Below are 24903 nucleotides of genomic sequence, written 5' to 3' on the forward strand. Positions count from 1 at the left end.
CTGTAGATGTTTCAGTACAGATTGTTTATCTCTATGGTGATACTGTAGATGTTTCAGTTCAGATTGTTTATCTCTATGGTGATACTGTAGATGTTTCAGTACAGATTGTTTATCTCCACGGTGATACTGTAGATGTTTCAGTACAGATTGTTTATCTCTATGGTGATACTGTAGATGTTTCAGTACAGATTGTTTATCTCCATGGTGATACTGTAGATGTTTCAGTACAGATTGTTTATCTCCATGGTGATACTGTAGATGTTTCAGTACAGATTGTTTATCTCTATGGTGATACTGTAGATGTTTCAGTACAGATTGTTTATCTCTATGGTGATACTGTAGATGTTTCAGTACAGATTGTTTATCTCTATGGTGATACTGTAGATGTTTCAGTTCAGATTTTTATCTCTATGGTGATACTGTAGATGTTTCAGTACAGATTGTTTATCTCCATGGTGATACTGTAGATGTTTCAGTACAGATTGTTTATCTCTATGGTGATACTGTAGATGTTTCAGTACAGATTGTTTATCTCCATGGTGATACTGTAGATGTTTCAGTACAGATTGTTTATCTCTATGGTGATACTGTAGATGTTTCAGTACAGATTGTTTATCTCTATGGTGATACTGTAGATGTTTCAGTACAGATTGTTTATCTCTATGGTGATACTGTAGATGTTTCAGTACAGATTGTTTATCTCTATGGTGATACTGTAGATGTTTCAGTACAGATTGTTTATCTCCATGGTGATACTGTAGATGTTTCAGTACAGATTGTTTATCTCTATGGTGATACTGTAGATGTTTCAGTACAGATTGTTTATCTCCATGGTGATACTGTAGATGTTTCAGTACAGATTGTTTATCTCCATGGTGATACTGTAGATGTTTCAGTACAGATTGTTTATCTCCATGGTGATACTGTAGATGTTTCAGTACAGATTGTTTATCTCCATGGTGATACTGTAGATGTTTCAGTACAGATTGTTTATCTTTATCTCCATGGTGATACTGTAGATGTTTCAGTACAGATTGTTTGATTGTTTATCTCCATGGTGATACTGTAGATGTTTCAGTACAGATTGTTTATCTCCATGGTGATACTGTAGATGTTTCAGTACAGATTGTTTATCTCCATGGTGATACTGTAGATGTTTCAGTACAGATTGTTTATCTCCATGGTGATACTGTAGATGTTTCAGTACAGATTGTTTATCTCCATGGTGATACTGTAGATGTTTCAGTACAGATTGTTTATCTCCATGGTGATACTGTAGATGTTTCAGTACAGATTGTTTATCTCCATGGTGATACTGTAGATGTTTCAGTACAGATTGTTTATCTCCATGGTGATACTGTAGATGTTTCAGTACAGATTGTTTGATTGTTTATCTCCATGGTGATACTGTAGATGTTTCAGTACAGATTGTTTGATTGTTTATCTCCATGGTGATACTGTAGATGTTTCAGTACAGATTGTTTATCTCCATGGTGATACTGTAGATGTTTCAGTACAGATTGTTTGATTGTTTATCTCCATGGTGATACTGTAGATGTTTCAGTACAGATTGTTTATCTCCATGGTGATACTGTAGATGTTTCAGTACAGATTGTTTGATTGTTTATCTCCATGGTGATACTGTAGATGTTTCAGTACAGATTGTTTATCTCCATGGTGATACTGTAGATGTTTCAGTACAGATTGTTTGATTGTTTATCTCCATGGTGATACTGTAGATGTTTCAGTACAGATTGTTTATCTCCATGGTGATACTGTAGATGTTTCAGTACAGATTGTTTGATTGTTTATCTCCATGGTGATACTGTAGATGTTTCAGTACAGATTGTTTGATTGTTTATCTCCATGGTGATACTGTAGATGTTTCAGTACAGATTGTTTATCTCCATGGTGATACTGTAGATGTTTCAGTACAGATTGTTTGATTGTTTATCTCCATGGTGATACTGTAGATGTTTCAGTACAGATTGTTTATTGTTTATCTCCATGGTGATACTGTAGATGTTTCAGTACAGATTGTTTATCTCCATGGTGATACTGTAGATGTTTCAGTACAGATTGTTTGATTGTTTATCTCCATGGTGATACTGTAGATGTTTCAGTACAGATTGTTTATCTCCATGGTGATACTGTAGATGTTTCAGTACAGATTGTTTGATTGTTTATCTCCATGGTGATACTGTAGATGTTTCAGTACAGATTGTTTATCTCCATGGTGATACTGTAGATGTTTCAGTACAGATTGTTTGATTGTTTATCTCCATGGTGATACTGTAGATGTTTCAGTACAGATTGTTTGATTGTTTATCTCCATGGTGATACTGTAGATGTTTCAGTACAGATTGTTTATCTCCATGGTGATACTGTAGATGTTTCAGTACAGATTGTTTATCTCCATGGTGATACTGTAGATGTTTCAGTACAGATTGTTTGATTGTTTATCTCCATGGTGATACTGTAGATGTTTCAGTGACAGATTTTCAGTTTGATTGTTTATCTCCATGGTGATACTGTAGATGTTTCAGTACAGATTGTTTATCTCTATGGTGATACTGTAGATGTTTCATACAGATTGTTTATCTCCATGGTGATACTGTAGATGTTTCAGTACAGATTGTTTATCTCCATGGTGATACTGTAGATGTTTCAGTACAGATTGTTTGATTGTTTATCTCCATGGTGATACTGTAGATGTTTCAGTAGATTGTTTATCTCCATGGTGATACTGTAGATGTTTCAGTTTGTTTGATTGTTTATCTCCATGGTGATACTGTAGATGTTTCAGTACAGATTGTTTGATTGTTTATCTCCATGGTGATACTGTAGATGTTTCAGTACAGATTGTTTATCTCCATGGTGATACTGTAGATGTTTCAGTACAGATTGTTTGATTGTTTATCTCCATGGTGATACTGTAGATGTTTCAGTACAGATTGTTTGATTGTTTATCTCCATGGTGATACTGTAGATGTTTCAGTACAGATTGTTTATCTCCATGGTGATACTGTAGATGTTTCAGTACAGATTGTTTGATTGTTTATCTCCATGGTGATACTGTAGATGTTTCAGTACAGATTGTTTATCTCCATGGTGATACTGTAGATGTTTCAGTACAGATTGTTTGATTGTTTATCTCCATGGTGATACTGTAGATGTTTCAGTACAGATTGTTTGATTGTTTATCTCCATGGTGATACTGTAGATGTTTCAGTACAGATTGTTTATCTCCATGGTGATACTGTAGATGTTTCAGTACAGATTGTTTGATTGTTTATCTCCATGGTGATACTGTAGATGTTTCAGTACAGATTGTTTATCTCCATGGTGATACTGTAGATGTTTCAGTACAGATTGTTTGATTGTTTATCTCCATGGTGATACTGTAGATGTTTCAGTACAGATTGTTTATCTCCATGGTGATACTGTAGATGTTTCAGTACAGATTGTTTATCTCCATGGTGATACTGTAGATGTTTCAGTACAGATTGTTTATCTCCATGGTGATACTGTAGATGTTTCAGTACAGATTGTTTGATTGTTTATCTCCATGGTGATACTGTAGATGTTTCAGTACAGATTGTTTGATTGTTTATCTCCATGGTGATACTGTAGATGTTTCAGTACAGATTGTTTATCTCTATGGTGATACTGTTTTTCATCTTGTTTATCTCCATGGTGATACTGTAGATGTTTCAGTACAGATTGTTTATCTCTATGGTGATACTGTAGATGTTTCAGTACAGATTGTTTATCTCTATGGTGATACTGTAGATGTTTCAGTACAGATTGTTTATCTCTATGGTGATACTGTAGATGTTTTCAGTACAGATTGTTTATCTCCATGGTGATACTGTAGATGTTTCAGTACAGATTGTTTATCTCCATGGTGATACTGTAGATGTTTCATACAGATTGTTTATCGCTATGGTGATACTGTAGATGTTTCAGTACAGATTGTTTATCTCTATGGTGATACTGTAGATGTTTCAGTACAGATTGTTTATCTCTATGGTGATACTGTAGATGTTTCAGTTTTGTTTATCTCTATGGTGATACTGTAGATGTTTCAGTACAGATTGTTTATCTCTATGGTGATACTGTAGATGTTTCAGTACAGATTGTTTATCTCTATGGTGATACTGTAGATGTTTCAGTACAGATTGTTTATCTCTATGGTGATACTGTAGATGTTTCAGTACAGATTGTTTATCTCTATGGTGATACTGTAGATGTTTCAGTACAGATTGTTTATCTCTATGGTGATACTGTAGATGTTTCAGTACAGATTGTTTATCTCTAGATGTTTCAGTGATTGTTTATCTCTATGGTGATACTGTAGATGTTTCAGTACAGATTGTTTATCTCCATGGTGATACTGTAGATGTTTCAGTACAGATTGTTTATCTCCATGGTGATACTGTAGATGTTTCAGTACAGATTGTTTATCGCTATGGTGATACTGTAGATGTTTCAGTACAGATTGTTTATCTCTATGGTGATATTGTAGATGTTTCAGTACAGATTGTTTATCTCTACGGTGATACTGTAGATGTTTCAGTTCAGATTGTTTATCTCTATGGTGATACTGTAGATGTTTCAGTACAGATTGTTTATCTCTATGGTGATACTGTAGATGTTTCAGTTCAGATTGTTTATCTCTATGGTGATACTGTAGATGTTTCAGTACAGATTGTTTATCTCCATGGTGATACTGTAGATGTTTCAGTACAGATTGTTTATCTCTATGGTGATACTGTAGGTGTTTCAGTACAGATTGTTTATCTCTATGGTGATACTGTAGATGTTTCAGTACAGATTGTTTATCTCTATGGTGATACTGTAGATGTTTCAGTACAGATTGTTTATCTCTATGGTGATACTGTAGATGTTTCAGTACAGATTGTTTATCTCCATGGTGATACTGTAGATGTTTCAGTGCAGATTGTTTGATTTTTTATCTCTATGGTGATACTGTAGATGTTTCAGTACAAATTGTTTATCTCCATGGTGATACTGTAGATGTTTCAGTACAGATTGTTTATCTCCATGGTGATACTGTAGATGTTTCAGTACAGATTGTTTATTTCCATGGTGATACTGTAGATGTTTCAGTACAGATTGTTTATCTCCATGGTGATACTGTAGATGTTTCAGTGCAGATTGTTTGATTGTTTATCTCCATGGTGATACTGTAGATGTTTCAGTACAGATTGTTTATCTCTATGGTGATACTGTAGATGTTTCAGTACAGATTGTTTATCTCCATGGTGATACTGTAGATGTTTCAGTACAGATTGTTTATCTCTATGGTGATACTGTAGATGTTTCAGTACAGATTGTTTATCTCCATGGTGATACTGTAGATGTTTCAGTACAGATTGTTTATCTCTATGGTGATACTGTAGATGTTTCAGTACAGATTGTTTATCTCCATGGTGATACTGTAGATGTTTCAGTACAGATTGTTTATCTCTATGGTGATACTGTAGATGTTTCAGTACAGATTGTTTATCTCTATGGTGATACTGTAGATGTTTCAGTACAGATTGTTTATCTCCATGGTGATATTGTAGATGTTTCAGTACAGATTGTTTATCTCCATGGTGATACTGTAGATGTTTCAGTACAGATTGTTTATCTCTATGGTGATACTGTAGATGTTTCAGTACAGATTGTTTATCTCCATGGTGATACTGTAGATGTTTCAGTACAGATTGTTTGATTGTTTATCTCCATGGTGATACTGTAGATGTTTCAGTACAGATTGTTTATCTCCATGGTGATACTGTAGATGTTTCAGTACAGATTGTTTGATTGTTTATCTCCATGGTGATACTGTAGATGTTTCAGTACAGATTGTTTATCTCCATGGTGATACTGTAGATGTTTCAGTACAGATTGTTTATCTCTATGGTGATACTGTAGATGTTTCAGTACAGATTGTTTATCTCCATGGTGATACTGTAGATGTTTCAGTACAGATTGTTTATCTCCATGGTGATACTGTAGATGTTTCGGTACAGATTGTTTATCGCTATGGTGATACTGTAGATGTTTCAGTACAGATTGTTTATCTCTATGGTGATATTGTAGATGTTTCAGTACAGATTGTTTATCTCTACGGTGATACTGTAGATGTTTCAGTTCAGATTGTTTATCTCTATGGTGATACTGTAGATGTTTCAGTACAGATTGTTTATCTCTATGGTGATACTGTAGATGTTTCAGTTCAGATTGTTTATCTCTATGGTGATACTGTAGATGTTTCAGTACAGATTGTTTATCTCCACGGTGATACTGTAGATGTTTCAGTGCAGATTGTTTATCTCTATGGTGATACTGTAGATGTTTCAGTACAGATTGTTTATCTCTATGGTGATACTGTAGATGTTTCAGTACAGATTGTTTATCTCTATGGTGATACTGTAGATGTTTCAGTACAGATTGTTTATCTCCATGGTGATACTGTAGATGTTTCAGTACAGATTGTTTATCTCCATGGTGATACTGTAGATGTTTCGGTACAGATTGTTTATCGCTATGGTAATACTGTAGATGTTTCAGTACAGATTGTTTATCTCTATGGTGATATTGTAGATGTTTCAGTACAGATTGTTTATCTCTACGGTGATACTGTAGATGTTTCAGTTCAGATTGTTTATCTCTATGGTGATACTGTAGATGTTTCAGTACAGATTGTTTATCTCTATGGTGATACTGTAGATGTTTCAGTTCAGATTGTTTATCTCTATGGTGATACTGTAGATGTTTCAGTACAGATTGTTTATCTCCATGGTGATACTGTAGATGTTTCAGTACAGATTGTTTATCTCTATGGTGATACTGTAGATGTTTCAGTACAGATTGTTTATCTCTATGGTGATACTGTAGATGTTTCAGTACAGATTGTTTATCTCTATGGTGATACTGTAGATGTTTCAGTACAGATTGTTTATCTCTATGGTGATACTGTAGATGTTTCAGTACAGATTGTTTATCTCTATGGTGATACTGTAGATGTTTCAGTACAGATTGTTTATCTCCATGGTGATACTGTAGATGTTTCAGTGCAGATTGTTTGATTTTTATCTCTATGGTGATACTGTAGATGTTTCAGTACAAATTGTTTATCTCCATGGTGATACTGTAGATGTTTCAGTACAGATTGTTTATCTCCATGGTGATACTGTAGATGTTTCAGTACAGATTGTTTATCTCCATGGTGATACTGTAGATGTTTCAGTACAGATTGTTTATCTCCATGATTGTTTGTTTATCTCCATGGTGATACTGTAGATGTTTCAGTACAGATTGTTTATCTCTATGGTGATACTGGTGATACAGATTGTTTATCTCTATGATGTTGTTTCAGTACAGATTGTTTATCTCCATGGTGATACTGTAGATGTTTCAGTACAGATTGTTTATCTCCATGGTGATACTGTAGATGTTTCAGTACAGATTGTTTATCTCTATGGTGATACTGTAGATGTTTCAGTACAGATTGTTTATCTCTATGGTGATACTGTAGATGTTTCAGTACAGATTGTTTATCTCCATGGTGATACTGTAGATGTTTCAGTACAGATTGTTTATCTCTATGGTGATACTGTAGATGTTTCAGTACAGATTGTTTATCTCTATGGTGATACTGTAGATGTTTCAGTACAGATTGTTTATCTCCATGGTGATATTGTAGATGTTTCAGTACAGATTGTTTATCTCCATGGTGATACTGTAGATGTTTCAGTACAGATTGTTTATCTCTATGGTGATACTGTAGATGTTTCAGTACAGATTGTTTATCTCCATGGTGATACTGTAGATGTTTCAGTACAGATTGTTTGATTGTTTATCTCCATGGTGATACTGTAGATGTTTCAGTACAGATTGTTTATCTCCATGGTGATACTGTAGATGTTTCAGTACAGATTGTTTATCTCTATGGTGATACTGTAGATGTTTCAGTACAGATTGTTTATCTCCATGGTGATACTGTAGATGTTTCAGTACAGATTGTTTATCTCCATGGTGATACTGTAGATGTTTCATTACAGATTGTTCATCTCTATGGTGATACTGTAGATGTTTCAGTACAGATTGTTTATCGCTATGGTGATACTGTAGATGTTTCAGTACAGATTGTTTGATTATTTATCTCCATGGTGATACTGTAGATGTTTCAGTACAGATTGTTTATCTCTATGGTGATACTGTAGATGTTTCAGTTCAGATTGTTTATCTCTATGGTGATACTGTAGATGTTTCAGTACAGATTGTTTATCTCCATGGTGATACTGTAGATGTTTCAGTACAGATTGTTTATCTCTATGGTGATACTGTAGATGTTTCAGTACAGATTGTTTATCTCCATGGTGATACTGTAGATGTTTCAGTACAGATTGTTTATCTCTATGGTGATACTGTAGATGTTTCAGTACAGATTGTTTATCTCTATGGTGATACTGTAGATGTTTCAGTACAGATTGTTTATCTCCATGGTGATACTGTAGATGTTTCAGTACAGATTGTTTATCTCCATGGTGATACTGTAGATGTTTCAGTACAGATTGTTTATCTCTATGGTGATACTGTAGATGTTTCAGTACAGATTGTTTATCTCCATGGTGATACTGTAGATGTTTCAGTACAGATTGTTTGATTGTTTATCTCCATGGTGATACTGTAGATGTTTCAGTACAGATTGTTTATCTCCATGGTGATACTGTAGATGTTTCAGTACAGATTGTTTGATTGTTTATCTCCATGGTGATACTGTAGATGTTTCAGTACAGATTGTTTATCTCCATGGTGATACTGTAGATGTTTCAGTACAGATTGTTTATCTCTATGGTGATACTGTAGATGTTTCAGTACAGATTGTTTATCTCCATGGTGATACTGTAGATGTTTCAGTACAGATTGTTTATCTCCATGGTGATACTGTAGATGTTTCAGTACAGATTGTTTATCTCTATGGTGATACTGTAGATGTTTCAGTACAGATTGTTTATCTCTATGGTGATATTGTAGATGTTTCAGTACAGATTGTTTATCTCTATGGTGATACTGTAGATGTTTCAGTTCAGATTGTTTATCTCTATGGTGATACTGTAGATGTTTCAGTACAGATTGTTTATCTCTATGGTGATACTGTAGATGTTTCAGTTCAGATTGTTTATCTCTATGGTGATACTGTAGATGTTTCAGTACAGATTGTTTATCTCCATGGTGATACTGTAGATGTTTCAGTACAGATTGTTTATCTCTATGGTGATACTGTAGATGTTTCAGTACAGATTGTTTATCTCTATGGTGATACTGTAGATGTTTCAGTACAGATTGTTTATCTCTATGGTGATACTGTAGATGTTTCAGTACAGATTGTTTATCTCCATGGTGATACTGTAGATGTTTCAGTACAGATTGTTTATCTCCATGGTGATACTGTAGATGTTTCAGTACAGATTGTTTATCGCTATGGTAATACTGTAGATGTTTCAGTACAGATTGTTTATCTCTATGGTGATATTGTAGATGTTTCAGTACAGATTGTTTATCTCTACGGTGATACTGTAGATGTTTCAGTTCAGATTGTTTATCTCTATGGTGATACTGTAGATGTTTCAGTACAGATTGTTTATCTCTATGGTGATACTGTAGATGTTTCAGTTCAGATTGTTTATCTCTATGGTGATACTGTAGATGTTTCAGTACAGATTGTTTATCTCCATGGTGATACTGTAGATGTTTCAGTACAGATTGTTTATCTCTATGGTGATACTGTAGATGTTTCAGTACAGATTGTTTATCTCTATGGTGATACTGTAGATGTTTCAGTACAGATTGTTTATCTCTATGGTGATACTGTAGATGTTTCAGTACAGATTGTTTATCTCTATGGTGATACTGTAGATGTTTCAGTACAGATTGTTTATCTCTATGGTGATACTGTAGATGTTTCAGTACAGATTGTTTATCTCCATGGTGATACTGTAGATGTTTCAGTGCAGATTGTTTGATTTTTTATCTCTATGGTGATACTGTAGATGTTTCAGTACAGATTGTTTATCTCCATGGTGATACTGTAGATGTTTCAGTACAGATTGTTTATCTCCATGGTGATACTGTAGATGTTTCAGTACAGATTGTTTATCTCCATGGTGATACTGTAGATGTTTCAGTACAGATTGTTTGATTGTTTATCTCCATGGTGATACTGTAGATGTTTCAGTACAGATTGTTTATCTCTATGGTGATACTGTAGATGTTTCAGTACAGATTGTTTATCTCTATGGTGATACTGTAGATGTTTCAGTACAGATTGTTTATCTCCATGGTGATACTGTAGATGTTTCAGTACAGATTGTTTATCTCCATGGTGATACTGTAGATGTTTCAGTACAGATTGTTTATCTCTATGGTGATACTGTAGATGTTTCAGTACAGATTGTTTATCTCCATGGTGATACTGTAGATGTTTCAGTACAGATTGTTTATCTCTATGGTGATACTGTAGATGTTTCAGTACAGATTGTTTATCTCTATGGTGATACTGTAGATGTTTCAGTACAGATTGTTTATCTCTATGGTGATACTGTAGATGTTTCAGTACAGATTGTTTATCTCCATGGTGATATTGTAGATGTTTCAGTACAGATTGTTTATCTCCATGGTGATACTGTAGATGTTTCAGTACAGATTGTTTATCTCTATGGTGATACTGTAGATGTTTCAGTACAGATTGTTTATCTCCATGGTGATACTGTAGATGTTTCAGTACAGATTGTTTGATTGTTTATCTCCATGGTGATACTGTAGATGTTTCAGTACAGATTGTTTATCTCCATGGTGATACTGTAGATGTTTCAGTACAGATTGTTTATCTCTATGGTGATACTGTAGATGTTTCAGTACAGATTGTTTATCTCCATGGTGATACTGTAGATGTTTCAGTACAGATTGTTTATCTCCATGGTGATACTGTAGATGTTTCAGTACAGATTGTTTATCTCTATGGTGATACTGTAGATGTTTCAGTACAGATTGTTTATCATGGTGATACTGTAGATGTTTCAGTACAGATTGTTTATCTTTATCTCCATGGTGATACTGTAGATGTTTCAGTGATTGTTTATCTCTATGGTGATACAGATGTTTCAGTTCAGATTGTTTATCTCTATGGTGATACTGTAGATGTTTCAGTACAGATTGTTTATCTCTATGGTGATACTGTAGATGTTTCAGTACAGATTGTTTATCTCTATGGTGATACTGTAGATGTTTCAGTACAGATTGTTTATCTCCATGGTGATACTGTAGATGTTTCAGTTCAGATTGTTTATCTCCATGGTGATACTGTAGATGTTTCAGTTCAGATTGTTTATCTCCATGGTGATACTGTAGATGTTTCAGTGCAGATTGTTTATCTCCATGGTGATACTGTAGATGTTTCAGTACAGATTGTTTATCTCTATGGTGATACTGTAGATGTTTCAGTACAGATTGTTTGATTGTTTATCTCTATGGTGATACTGTAGATGTTTCAGTACAGATTGTTTATCTCCATGGTGATACTGTAGATGTTTCAGTACAGATTGTTTATCTCCATGGTGATACTGTAGATGTTTCAGAACAGATTGTTTATCTCCATGGTGATACTGTAGATGTTTCAGTACAGATTGTTTGATTGTTTATCTCTATGGTGATACTGTAGATGTTTCAGTACAGATTGTTTATCTCTATGGTGATACTGTAGATGTTTCAGTACAGATTGTTTATCTCCATGGTGATACTGTAGATGTTTCAGTACAGATTGTTTATCTCCATGGTGATACTGTAGATGTTTCAGTACAGATTGTTTATCTCCATGGTGATACTGTAGATGTTTCAGTACAGATTGTTTATCTCCATGGTGATACTGTAGATGTTTCAGTACAGATTGTTTATCTCCATGGTGATACTGTAGATGTTTCAGTGCAGATTGTTTGATTGTTTATCTCTATGGTGATACTGTAGATGTTTCAGTACAGATTGTTTATCTCTATGGTGATACTGTAGATGTTTCAGTACAGATTGTTTATCTCCATGGTGATACTGTAGATGTTTCAGTACAGATTGTTTATCTCTATGGTGATACTGTAGATGTTTCAGTACAGATTGTTTATCTCTATGGTGATACTGTAGATGTTTCAGTACAGATTGTTTATCTCCATGGTGATACTGTAGATGTTTCAGTACAGATTGTTTATCTCTATGGTGATACTGTAGATGTTTCAGTACAGATTGTTTATCTCCATGGTGATACTGTAGATGTTTCAGTACAGATTGTTTATCTCTATGGTGATACTGTAGATGTTTCAGTACAGATTGTTTATCTCCATGGTGATACTGTAGATGTTTCAGTACAGATTGTTTATCTCTATGGTGATACTGTAGATGTTTCAGTACAGATTGTTTATCTCCATGGTGATACTGTAGATGTTTCAGTACAGATTGTTTATCTCTATGGTGATACTGTAGATGTTTCAGTACAGATTGTTTATCTCTATGGTGATACTGTAGATGTTTCAGTACAGATTGTTTATCTCTATGGTGATACTGTAGATGTTTCAGTACAGATTGTTTGATTGTTTATCTCCATGGTGATACTGTAGATGTTTCAGTACAGATTGTTTATCTCTATGGTGATACTGTAGATGTTTCAGTACAGATTGTTTATCTCCACGGTGATACTGTAGATGTTTCAGTGCAGATTGTTTATCTCTATGGTGATACTGTAGATGTTTCAGTACAGATTGTTTATCTCTATGGTGATACTGTAGATGTTTCAGTACAGATTGTTTATCTCTATGGTGATACTGTAGATGTTTCAGTACAGATTGTTTATCTCCATGGTGATACTGTAGATGTTTCAGTACAGATTGTTTATCTCCATGGTGATACTGTAGATGTTTCAGTACAGATTGTTTATCTCTATGGTGATACTGTATGTTTCAGTACAGATTGTTTATCTCTATGGTGATACTGTAGATGTTTCAGTACAGATTGTTTATCTCTATGGTGATACTGTAGATGTTTCAGTACAGATTGTTTATCTCTATGGTGATACTGTAGATGTTTCAGTACAGATTGTTTATCTCTATGGTGATACTGTAGATGTTTCAGTACAGATTGTTTATCTCTATGGTGATACTGTAGATGTTTCAGTACAGATTGTTTATTGTTTATCTCCATGGTGATACTGTAGATGTTTCAGTACAGATTGTTTATCTCTATGGTGATACTGTAGATGTTTCAGTACAGATTGTTTATCTCCACGGTGATACTGTAGATGTTTCAGTGCAGATTGTTTATCTCTATGGTGATACTGTAGATGTTTCAGTACAGATTGTTTATCTCTATGGTGATACTGTAGATGTTTCAGTACAGATTGTTTATCTCTATGGTGATACTGTAGATGTTTCAGTACAGATTGTTTATCTCCATGGTGATACTGTAGATGTTTCAGTACAGATTGTTTATCTCCATGGTGATACTGTAGATGTTTCAGTACAGATTGTTTATCTCCATGGTGATACTGTAGATGTTTCAGTACAGATTGTTTATCTCTATGGTGATATTGTAGATGTTTCAGTACAGATTGTTTATCTCTACGGTGATACTGTAGATGTTTCAGTTCAGATTGTTTATCTCTATGGTGATACTGTAGATGTTTCAGTACAGATTGTTTATCTCTATGGTGATACTGTAGATGTTTCAGTTCAGATTGTTTATCTCTATGGTGATACTGTAGATGTTTCAGTACAGATTGTTTATCTCCACGGTGATACTGTAGATGTTTCAGTGCAGATTGTTTATCTCTATGGTGATACTGTAGATGTTTCAGTACAGATTGTTTATCTCTATGGTGATACTGTAGATGTTTCAGTACAGATTGTTTATCTCTATGGTGATACTGTAGATGTTTCAGTACAGATTGTTTATCTCCATGGTGATACTGTAGATGTTTCAGTACAGATTGTTTATCTCCATGGTGATACTGTAGATGTTTCAGTACAGATTGTTTATCTCTATGGTATACTGTAGATGTTTCAGTACAGATTGTTTATCTCTATGGTGATATTGTAGATGTTTCAGTACAGATTGTTTATCTCTACGGTGATACTGTAGATGTTTCAGTTCAGATTGTTTATCTCTATGGTGATACTGTAGATGTTTCAGTACAGATTGTTTATCTCTATGGTGATACTGTAGATGTTTCAGTTCAGATTGTTTATCTCTATGGTGATACTGTAGATGTTTCAGTACAGATTGTTTATCTCCATGGTGATACTGTAGATGTTTCAGTACAGATTGTTTATCTCTATGGTGATACTGTAGATGTTTCAGTACAGATTGTTTATCTCTATGGTGATACTGTAGATGTTTCAGTACAGATTGTTTATCTCTATGGTGATACTGTAGATGTTTCAGTACAGATTGTTTATCTCTATGGTGATACTGTAGATGTTTCAGTACAGATTGTTTATCTCCATGGTGATACTGTAGATGTTTCAGTACAGATTGTTTGATTGTTTATCTCTGTGGTGATACTGTAGATGTTTCAGTACAGATTGTTTATCTCCATGGTGATACTGTAGATGTTTCAGTACAGATTGTTTATCTCCATGGTGATACTGTAGATGTTTCAGTACAGATTGTTTATCTCCATGGTGATACTGTAGATGTTTCAGTACAGATTGTTTATCTCCATGGTGATACTGTAGATGTTTCAGTACAGATTGTTTGATTGTTTATCTCCATGGTGATACTGTAGATGTTTCAGTACAGATTGTTTATCTCTATGGTGATACTGTAGATGTTTCAGTACAGATTGTTTATCTCCATGGTGATACTGTAGATGTTTCAGTACAGATTGTTTATCTCTATGGTGATACTGTAGATGTTTCAGTACAGATTGTTTATCTCTATGGTGATACTGTAGATGTTTCAGTACAGATTGTTTATCTCCATGGTGATATTGTAGATGTTTCAGTACAGATTGTTTATCTCCATGGTGATACTGTAGATGTTTCAGTACAGATTGTTTATCTCTATGGTGATACTGTAGATGTTTCAGTACAGATTGTTTATCTCCATGGTGATACTGTAGATGTTTCAGTACAGATTGTTTGATTGTTTATCTCCATGGTGATACTGTAGATGTTTCAGTACAGATTGTTTATCTCCATGGTGATACTGTAGATGTTTCAGTACAGATTGTTTGATTGTTTATCTCCATGGTGATACTGTAGATGTTTCAGTACAGATTGTTTATCTCCATGGTGATACTGTAGATGTTTCAGTACAGATTGTTTATCTCTATGGTGATACTGTAGATGTTTCAGTACAGATTGTTTATCTCCATGGTGATACTGTAGATGTTTCAGTGCAGATTGTTTATCTCTATGGTGATACTGTAGATGTTTCAGTACAGATTGTTTATCTCTATGGTGATACTGTAGATGTTTCAGTACAGATTGTTTATCTCTATGGTGATACTGTAGATGTTTCAGTACAGATTGTTTATCTCCATGGTGATACTGTAGATGTTTCAGTACAGATTGTTCATCTCTATGGTGATACTGTAGATGTTTCAGTACAGATTGTTTATCGCTATGGTGATACTGTAGATGTTTCAGTACAGATTGTTTGATTATTTATCTCCATGGTGATACTGTAGATGTTTCAGTACAGATTGTTTATCTCCATGGTGATACTGTAGATGTTTCAGTACAGATTGTTTATCGCTATGGTGATACTGTAGATGTTTCAGTACAGATTGTTTATCTCCATGGTGATACTGTAGATGTTTCAGTTCAGATTGTTTATCTCCATGGTGATACTGTAGATGTTTCAGTGCAGATTGTTTATCTCCATGGTGATACTGTAGATGTTTCAGTACAGATTGTTTATCTCTATGGTGATACTGTAGATGTTTCAGTGCAGATTGTTTGATTGTTTATCTCTATGGTGATACTGTAGATGTTTCAGTACAGATTGTTTATCTCCATGGTGATACTGTAGATGTTTCAGTGCAGATTGTTTGATTGTTTATCTCTATGGTGATACTGTAGATGTTTCAGTACAGATTGTTTATCTCTATGGTGATACTGTAGATGTTTCAGTACAGATTGTTTATCTCTATGGTGATACTGTAGATGTTTCAGTACAGATTGTTTATCTCCATGGTGATACTGTAGATGTTTCAGTTCAGATTGTTTATCTCTATGGTGATACTGTAGATGTTTCAGTTCAGATTGTTTATCTCTATGGTGATACTGTAGATGTTTCAGTGCAGATTGTTTATTGTTTATCTCTATGGTGATACTGTAGATGTTTCAGTACAGATTGTTTATCTCCATGGTGATACTGTAGATGTTTCAGTACAGATTGTTTGATTGTTTCTCTATGGTGATACTGTAGATGTTTCAGTACAGATTGTTTATCTCCATGGTGATACTGTAGATGTTTCAGTACAGATTGTTTATCTCCATGGTGATACTGTAGATGTTTCAGTACAGATTGTTTATCTCCATGGTGATACTGTAGATGTTTCAGTACAGATTGTTTATCTCTATGGTGATACTGTAGATGTTTCAGTACAGATTGTTTGATTGTTTATCTCTATGGTGATACTGTAGATGTTTCAGTACAGATTGTTTATCTCCATGGTGATACTGTAGATGTTTCAGTACAGATTGTTTGATTGTTTATCTCTATGGTGATACTGTAGATGTTTCAGTACAGATTGTTTATCTCTATGGTGATACTGTAGATGTTTCAGTACAGATTGTTTATCTCTATTATACTGTAGATGTTTCAGTACAGATTGTTTATCTCCATGGTGATACTGTAGATGTTTCAGTACAGATTGTTTATCTCTATGGTGATACTGTAGATGTTTCAGTACAGATTGTTTATCTCTATGGTGATACTGTAGATGTTTCAGTACAGATTGTTTATTGTTTATCTCTATGGTGATACTGTAGATGTTTCAGTACAGATTGTTTATCTCCATGGTGATACTGTAGATGTTTCAGTGCAGATTGTTTGATTGTTTATCTCTATGGTGATACTGTAGATGTTTCAGTACAGATTGTTTATCTCTATGGTGATACTGTAGATGTTTCAGTACAGATTGTTTATCTCTATGGTGATACTGTAGATGTTTCAGTACAGATTGTTTATCTCCATGGTGATACTGTAGATGTTTCAGTACAGATTGTTTATCTCCATGGTGATACTGTAGATACAGTAGATGTTTCAGTACAGATTGATTGTTTATCTCTATGGTGATACTGTAGATGTTTCAGTACAGATTGTTTATCTCCATGGTGATACTGTAGATGTTTCAGTACAGATTGTTTATCTCCATGGTGATACTGTAGATGTTTCAGTACAGATTGTTTATCTCCATGGTGATACTGTAGATGTTTCAGTACAGATTGTTTATCTCTATGGTGATACTGTAGATGTTTCAGTACAGATTGTTTATCTCTATGGTGATACTGTAGATGTTTCAGTACAGATTGTTTATCTCCATGGTGATACTGTAGATGTTTCAGTACAGATTGTTTATCTCCATGGTGATACTGTAGATGTTTCAGTACAGATTGTTTATCTCCATGGTGATACTGTAGATGTTTCAGTACAGATTGTTTATCTCCATGGTGATACTGTAGATGTTTCAGTACAGATTGTTTATCTCCATGGTGATACTGTAGATGTTTCAGTGCAGATTTGTTTATCTCTATGGTGATACTGTAGATGTTTCAGTACAGATTGTTTATCTCTATGGTGATACTGTAGATGTTTCAGTACAGATTGTTTATCTCTATGGTGATACTGTAGATGTTTCAGTACAGATTGTTTATCTCTATGGTGATACTGTAGATGTTTCAGTACAGATTGTTTGATTGTTTATCTCCATGGTGATACTGTAGATGTTTCAGTACAGATTGTTTATCTCTATGGTGATACTGTAGATGTTTCAGTACAGATTGTTTATCTCCATGGTGATACTGTAGATGTTTCAGTACAGATTGTTTATCTCTATGGTGATACTGTAGATGTTTCAGTACAGATTGTTTATCTCTATGGTGATACTGTAGATGTTTCAGTACAGATTGTTTATCTCTATGGTGATACTGTAGATGTTTCAGTACAGATTGTTTATCTCCATGGTGATACTGTAGATGTTTCAGTACAGATTGTTTATCTCCATGGTGATACTGTAGATGTTTCGGTACAGATTGTTTATCGCTATGGTGATACTGTAGATGTTTCAGTACAGATTGTTTATCTCTATGGTGATATTGTAGATGTTTCAGTACAGATTGTTTATCTCTACGGTGATACTGTAGATGTTTCAGTTCAGATTGTTTATCTCTATGGTGATACTGTAGATGTTTCAGTACAGATTGTTTATCTCTATGGTGATACTGTAGATGTTTCATTTCAGATTGTTTATCTCTATGGTGATACTGTAGATGTTTCAGTACAGATTGTTTATCTCCATGGTGATACTGTAGATGTTTCAGTCTCTATGGTGATACTGTAGATGTTTCAGTACAGATTGTTTATCTCTATGGTGATACTGTAGATGTTTCAGTACAGATTGTTTATCTCTATGGTGATACTGTAGATGTTTCAGTACAGATTGTTTATCTCCATGGTGATACTGTAGATGTTTCAGTACAGATTGTTTATCTCCATGGTGATACTGTAGATGTTTCAGTACAGTTATCGCTATGTTAATACTGTAGATGTTTCAGTACAGATTGTTTATCTCTATGGTGATACTGTAGATGTTTCAGTACAGATTGTTTATCTCTATGGTGATACTGTAGATGTTTCAGTTCAGATTGTTTATCTCTATGGTGATACTGTAGATGTTTCAGTACAGATTGTTTATCTCTATGGTGATACTGTAGATGTTTCAGTTCAGATTGTTTATCTCTATGGTGATACTGTAGATGTTTCAGTACAGATTGTTTATCTCCATGGTGATACTGTAGATGTTTCAGTACAGATTGTTTATCTCTATGGTGATACTGTAGATGTTTCAGTACAGATTGTTTATCTCTATGGTGATACTGTAGATGTTTCAGTACAGATTGTTTATCTCTATGGTGATACTGTAGATGTTTCAGTACAGATTGTTTATCTCTATGGTGATACTGTAGATGTTTCAGTACAGATTGTTTATCTCCATGGTGATACTGTAGATGTTTCAGTGCAGATTGTTTGATTGTTTATCTCTGTGGTGATACTGTAGATGTTTCAGTACAAATTGTTTATCTCCATGGTGATACTGTAGATGTTTCAGTACAGATTGTTTATCTCCATGGTGATACTGTAGATGTTTCAGTACAGATTGTTTATCTCCATGGTGATACTGTAGATGTTTCAGTACAGATTGTTTATCTCCATGGTGATACTGTAGATGTTTCAGTGCAGATTGTTTGATTGTTTATCTCCATGGTGATACTGTAGATGTTTCAGTACAGATTGTTTATCTCTATGGTGATACTGTAGATGTTTCAGTACAGATTGTTTATCTCTATGGTGATACTGTAGATGTTTCAGTACAGATTGTTTATCTCTATGGTGATACTGTAGATGTTTCAGTACAGATTGTTTATCTCCATGGTGATACTGTAGATGTTTCAGTACAGATTGTTTATCTCTATGGTGATACTGTAGATGTTTCAGTACAGATTGTTTATCTCCATGGTGATACTGTAGATGTTTCAGTACAGATTGTTTATCTCTATGGTGATACTGTAGATGTTTCAGTACAGATTGTTTATCTCTATGGTGATACTGTAGATGTTTCAGTACAGATTGTTTATCTCCATGGTGATACTGTAGATGTTTCAGTACAGATTGTTTATCTCCATGGTGATACTGTTGTTTCAGTACAGATTGTTTATCTCCATGGTGATACTGTAGATGTTTCAGTACAGATTGTTTGATTGTTTATCTCCATGGTGATACTGTAGATGTTTCAGTACAGATTGTTTATCTCCATGGTGATACTGTAGATGTTTCAGTACAGATTGTTTGATTGTTTATCTCCATGGTGATACTGTAGATGTTTCAGTACAGATTGTTTATCTCCATGGTGATACTGATGTTTCAGTACAGATTGTTTATCTCTATGGTGATACTGTAGATGTTTCAGTACAGATTGTTTATCTCCATGGTGATACTGTAGATGTTTCAGTACAGATTGTTTATCTCCATGGTGATACTGTTTATCTCTATGGTGATACTGTAGATGTTTCAGTACAGATTGTTTATCTCTATGGTGATACTGTAGATGTTTCAGTACAGATTGTTTATCTCTATGGTGATACTGTAGATGTTTCAGTACAGATTGTTTATCTCCATGGTGATACTGTAGATGTTTCAGTACAGATTGTTCATCTCTATGGTGATACTGTAGATGTTTCAGTACAGATTGTTTATCGCTATGGTGATACTGTAGATGTTTCAGTACAGATTGTTTGATTATTTATCTCCATGGTGATACTGTAGATGTTTCAGTGATTGTTTATCTCCATGGTGATACTGTAGATGTTTCAGTACAGATTGTTTATCTCTATGGTGATACTGTAGATGTTTCAGTACAGATTGTTTATCTCCATGGTGATACTGTAGATGTTTCAGTACAGATTGTTTATCTCCATGGTGATACTGTAGATGTTTCAGTGCAGATTGTTTATCTCCATGGTGATACTGTAGATGTTTCAGTACAGATTGTTTATCTCTATGGTGATACTGTAGATGTTTCAGTGCAGATTGTTTGATTGTTTATCTCTATGGTGATACTGTAGATGTTTCAGTACAGATTGTTTATCTCCATGGTGATACTGTAGATGTTTCAGTGCAGATTGTTTGATTGTTTATCTCTATGGTGATACTGTAGATGTTTCAGTACAGATTGTTTATCTCTATGGTGATACTGTAGATGTTTCAGTACAGATTGTTTATCTCTATGGTGATACTGTAGATGTTTCAGTACAGATTGTTTATCTCCATGGTGATACTGTAGATGTTTCAGTTCAGATTGTTTATCTCTATGGTGATACTGTAGATGTTTCAGTTCAGATTGTTTATCTCTATGGTGATACTGTAGATGTTTCAGTGCAGATTGTTTGATTGTTTATCTCTATGGTGATACTGTAGATGTTTCAGTACAGATTGTTTATCTCCATGGTGATACTGTAGATGTTTCAGTGCAGATTGTTTGATTGTTTATCTCTATGGTGATACTGTAGATGTTTCAGTTCAGATTGTTTATCTCCATGGTGATACTGTAGATGTTTCAGTTCAGATTGTTTATCTCCATGGTGATACTGTAGATGTTTCAGTGCAGATTGTTTATCTCCATGGTGATACTGTAGATGTTTCAGTACAGATTGTTTATCTCTATGGTGATACTGTAGATGTTTCAGTGCAGATTGTTTGATTGTTTATCTCTATGGTGATACTGTAGATGTTTCAGTACAGATTGTTTATCTCCATGGTGATACTGTAGATGTTTCAGTGCAGATTGTTTGATTGTTTATCTCTATGGTGATACTGTAGATGTTTCAGTACAGATTGTTTATCTCTATGGTGATACTGTAGATGTTTCAGTACAGATTGTTTATCTCTATGGTGATACTGTAGATGTTTCAGTACAGATTGTTTATCTCCATGGTGATACTGTAGATGTTTCAGTTCAGATTGTTTATCTCTATGGTGATACTGTAGATGTTTCAGTTCAGATTGTTTATCTCTATGGTGATACTGTAGATGTTTCAGTGCAGATTGTTTGATTGTTTATCTCTATGGTGATACTGTAGATGTTTCAGTACAGATTGTTTATCTCCATGGTGATACTGTAGATGTTTCAGTGCAGATTGTTTGATTGTTTATCTCTATGGTGATACTGTAGATGTTTCAGTACAGATTGTTTATCTCTATGGTGATACTGTAGATGTTTCAGTACAGATTGTTTATCTCTATGGTGATACTGTAGATGTTTCAGTACAGATTGTTTATCTCCATGGTGATACTGTAGATGTTTCAGTTCAGATTGTTTATCTCCATGGTGATACTGTAGATGTTTCAGTACAGATTGTTTATCTCCATGGTGATACTGTAGATGTTTCAGTTCAGATTGTTTATCTCCATGGTGATACTGTAGATGTTTCAGTGCAGATTGTTTATCTCCATGGTGATACTGTAGATGTTTCAGTACAGATTGTTTATCTCTATGGTGATACTGTAGATGTTTCAGTGCAGATTGTTTGATTGTTTATCTCTATGGTGATACTGTAGATGTTTCAGTACAGATTGTTTATCTCCATGGTGATACTGTAGATGTTTCAGTACAGATTGTTTATCTCCATGGTGATACTGTAGATGTTTCAGAACAGATTGTTTATCTCCATGGTGATACTGTAGATGTTTCAGTGCAGATTGTTTGATTGTTTATCTCTATGGTGATACTGTAGATGTTTCAGTACAGATTGTTTATCTCTATGGTGATACTGTAGATGTTTCAGTACAGATTGTTTATCTCCATGGTGATACTGTAGATGTTTCAGTACAGATTGTTTATCTCCATGGTGATACTGTAGATGTTTCAGTACAGATTGTTTATCTCCATGGTGATACTGTAGATGTTTCAGTACAGATTGTTTATCTCCATGGTGATACTGTAGATGTTTCAGTACAGATTGTTTATCTCCATGGTGATACTGTAGATGTTTCAGTGCAGATTGTTTGATTGTTTATCTCTATGGTGATACTGTAGATGTTTCAGTACAGATTGTTTATCTCTATGGTGATACTGTAGATGTTTCAGTACAGATTGTTTATCTCCATGGTGATACTGTAGATGTTTCAGTACAGATTGTTTATCTCTATGGTGATACTGTAGATGTTTCAGTACAGATTGTTTATCTCTATGGTGATACTGTAGATGTTTCAGTACAGATTGTTTATCTCCATGGTGATACTGTAGATGTTTCAGTACAGATTGTTTATCTCCATGGTGATACTGTAGATGTTTCAGTACAGATTGTTTATCTCTATGGTGATACTGTAGATGTTTCAGTACAGATTGTTTATCTCCATGGTGATACTGTAGATGTTTCAGTGCAGATTGTTTGATTGTTTATCTCCATGGTGATACTGTAGATGTTTCAGTACAGATTGTTTATCTCCAAGGTGATACTGTAGATGTTTCAGTACAGATTGTTTATCTCCATGGTGATACTGTAGATGTTTCAGTGCAGATTGTTTGATTGTTTATCTCTATGGTGATACTGTAGATGTTTCAGTACAGATTGTTTATCTCTATGGTGATACTGTAGATGTTTCAGTACAGATTGTTTATCTCCATGGTGATACTGTAGATGTTTCAGTACAGATTGTTTATCTCTATGGTGATACTGTAGATGTTTCAGTACAGATTGTTTATCTCTATGGTGATACTGTAGATGTTTCAGTACAGATTGTTTATCTCCATGGTGATACTGTAGATGTTTCAGTACAGCTTGTTTATCTCCATGGTGATACTGTAGATGTTTCAGTACAGATTGTTTATCTCTATGGTGATACTGTAGATGTTTCAGTACAGATTGTTTATCTCCATGGTGATACTGTAGATGTTTCAGTTCAGATTGTTTATCTCCATGGTGATACTGTAGATGTTTCAGTGCAGATTGTTTATCTCCATGGTGATACTGTAGATGTTTCAGTACAGATTGTTTATCTCTATGGTGATACTGTAGATGTTTCAGTGCAGATTGTTTGATTGTTTATCTCTATGGTGATACTGTAGATGTTTCAGTACAGATTGTTTATCTCCATGGTGATACTGTAGATGTTTCAGTACAGATTGTTTATCTCCATGGTGATACTGTAGATGTTTCAGAACAGATTGTTTATCTCCATGGTGATACTGTAGATGTTTCAGTGCAGATTGTTTGATTGTTTATCTCTATGGTGATACTGTAGATGTTTCAGTACAGATTGTTTATCTCTATGGTGATACTGTAGATGTTTCAGTACAGATTGTTTATCTCCATGGTGATACTGTAGATGTTTCAGTACAGATTGTTTATCTCCATGGTGATACTGTAGATGTTTCAGTACAGATTGTTTATCTCCATGGTGATACTGTAGATGTTTCAATACAGATTGTTTATCTCCAAGGTGATACTGTAGATGTTTCAGTACAGATTGTTTATCTCCATGGTGATACTGTAGATGTTTCAGTGCAGATTGTTTGATTGTTTATCTCTATGGTGATACTGTAGATGTTTCAGTACAGATTGTTTATCTCTATGGTGATACTGTAGATGTTTCAGTACAGATTGTTTATCTCCATGGTGATACTGTAGATGTTTCAGTACAGATTGTTTATCTCTATGGTGATACTGTAGATGTTTCAGTACAGATTGTTTATCTCTATGGTGATACTGTAGATGTTTCAGTACAGATTGTTTATCTCCATGGTGATACTGTAGATGTTTCAGTACAGCTTGTTTATCTCCATGGTGATACTGTAGATGTTTCAGTACAGATTGTTTATCTCTATGGTGATACTGTAGATGTTTCAGTACAGATTGTTTATCTCTATGGTGATACTGTAGATGTTTCAGTACAGATTGTTTGATTGTTTATCTCTATGGTGATACTGTAGATGTTTCAGTACAGATTGTTTATCTCTATGGTGATACTGTAGATGTTTCAGTACAGATTGTTTATCTCTATGGTGATACTGTAGATGTTTCAGTACAGATTGTTTATCTCTATGGTGATACTGTAGATGTT

The 24903-nt window shown here is 34.4% G+C and overlaps 1 protein-coding gene across 3 annotated transcripts in view; it reads left to right on the forward strand.

Moving 5' to 3' along the window:
- The window catches only part of LOC124013436 (gamma-aminobutyric acid type B receptor subunit 1-like), a 247874-nt gene that overhangs the window by 210416 nt on the left and 12555 nt on the right, over nt 1–24903 (forward strand). The window lies entirely within an intron of this gene.

This window comes from Oncorhynchus gorbuscha, linkage group LG24 (genome assembly GCF_021184085.1).
Source record: "Oncorhynchus gorbuscha isolate QuinsamMale2020 ecotype Even-year linkage group LG24, OgorEven_v1.0, whole genome shotgun sequence".
NCBI lineage: Eukaryota > Metazoa > Chordata > Actinopteri > Salmoniformes > Salmonidae > Oncorhynchus > Oncorhynchus gorbuscha.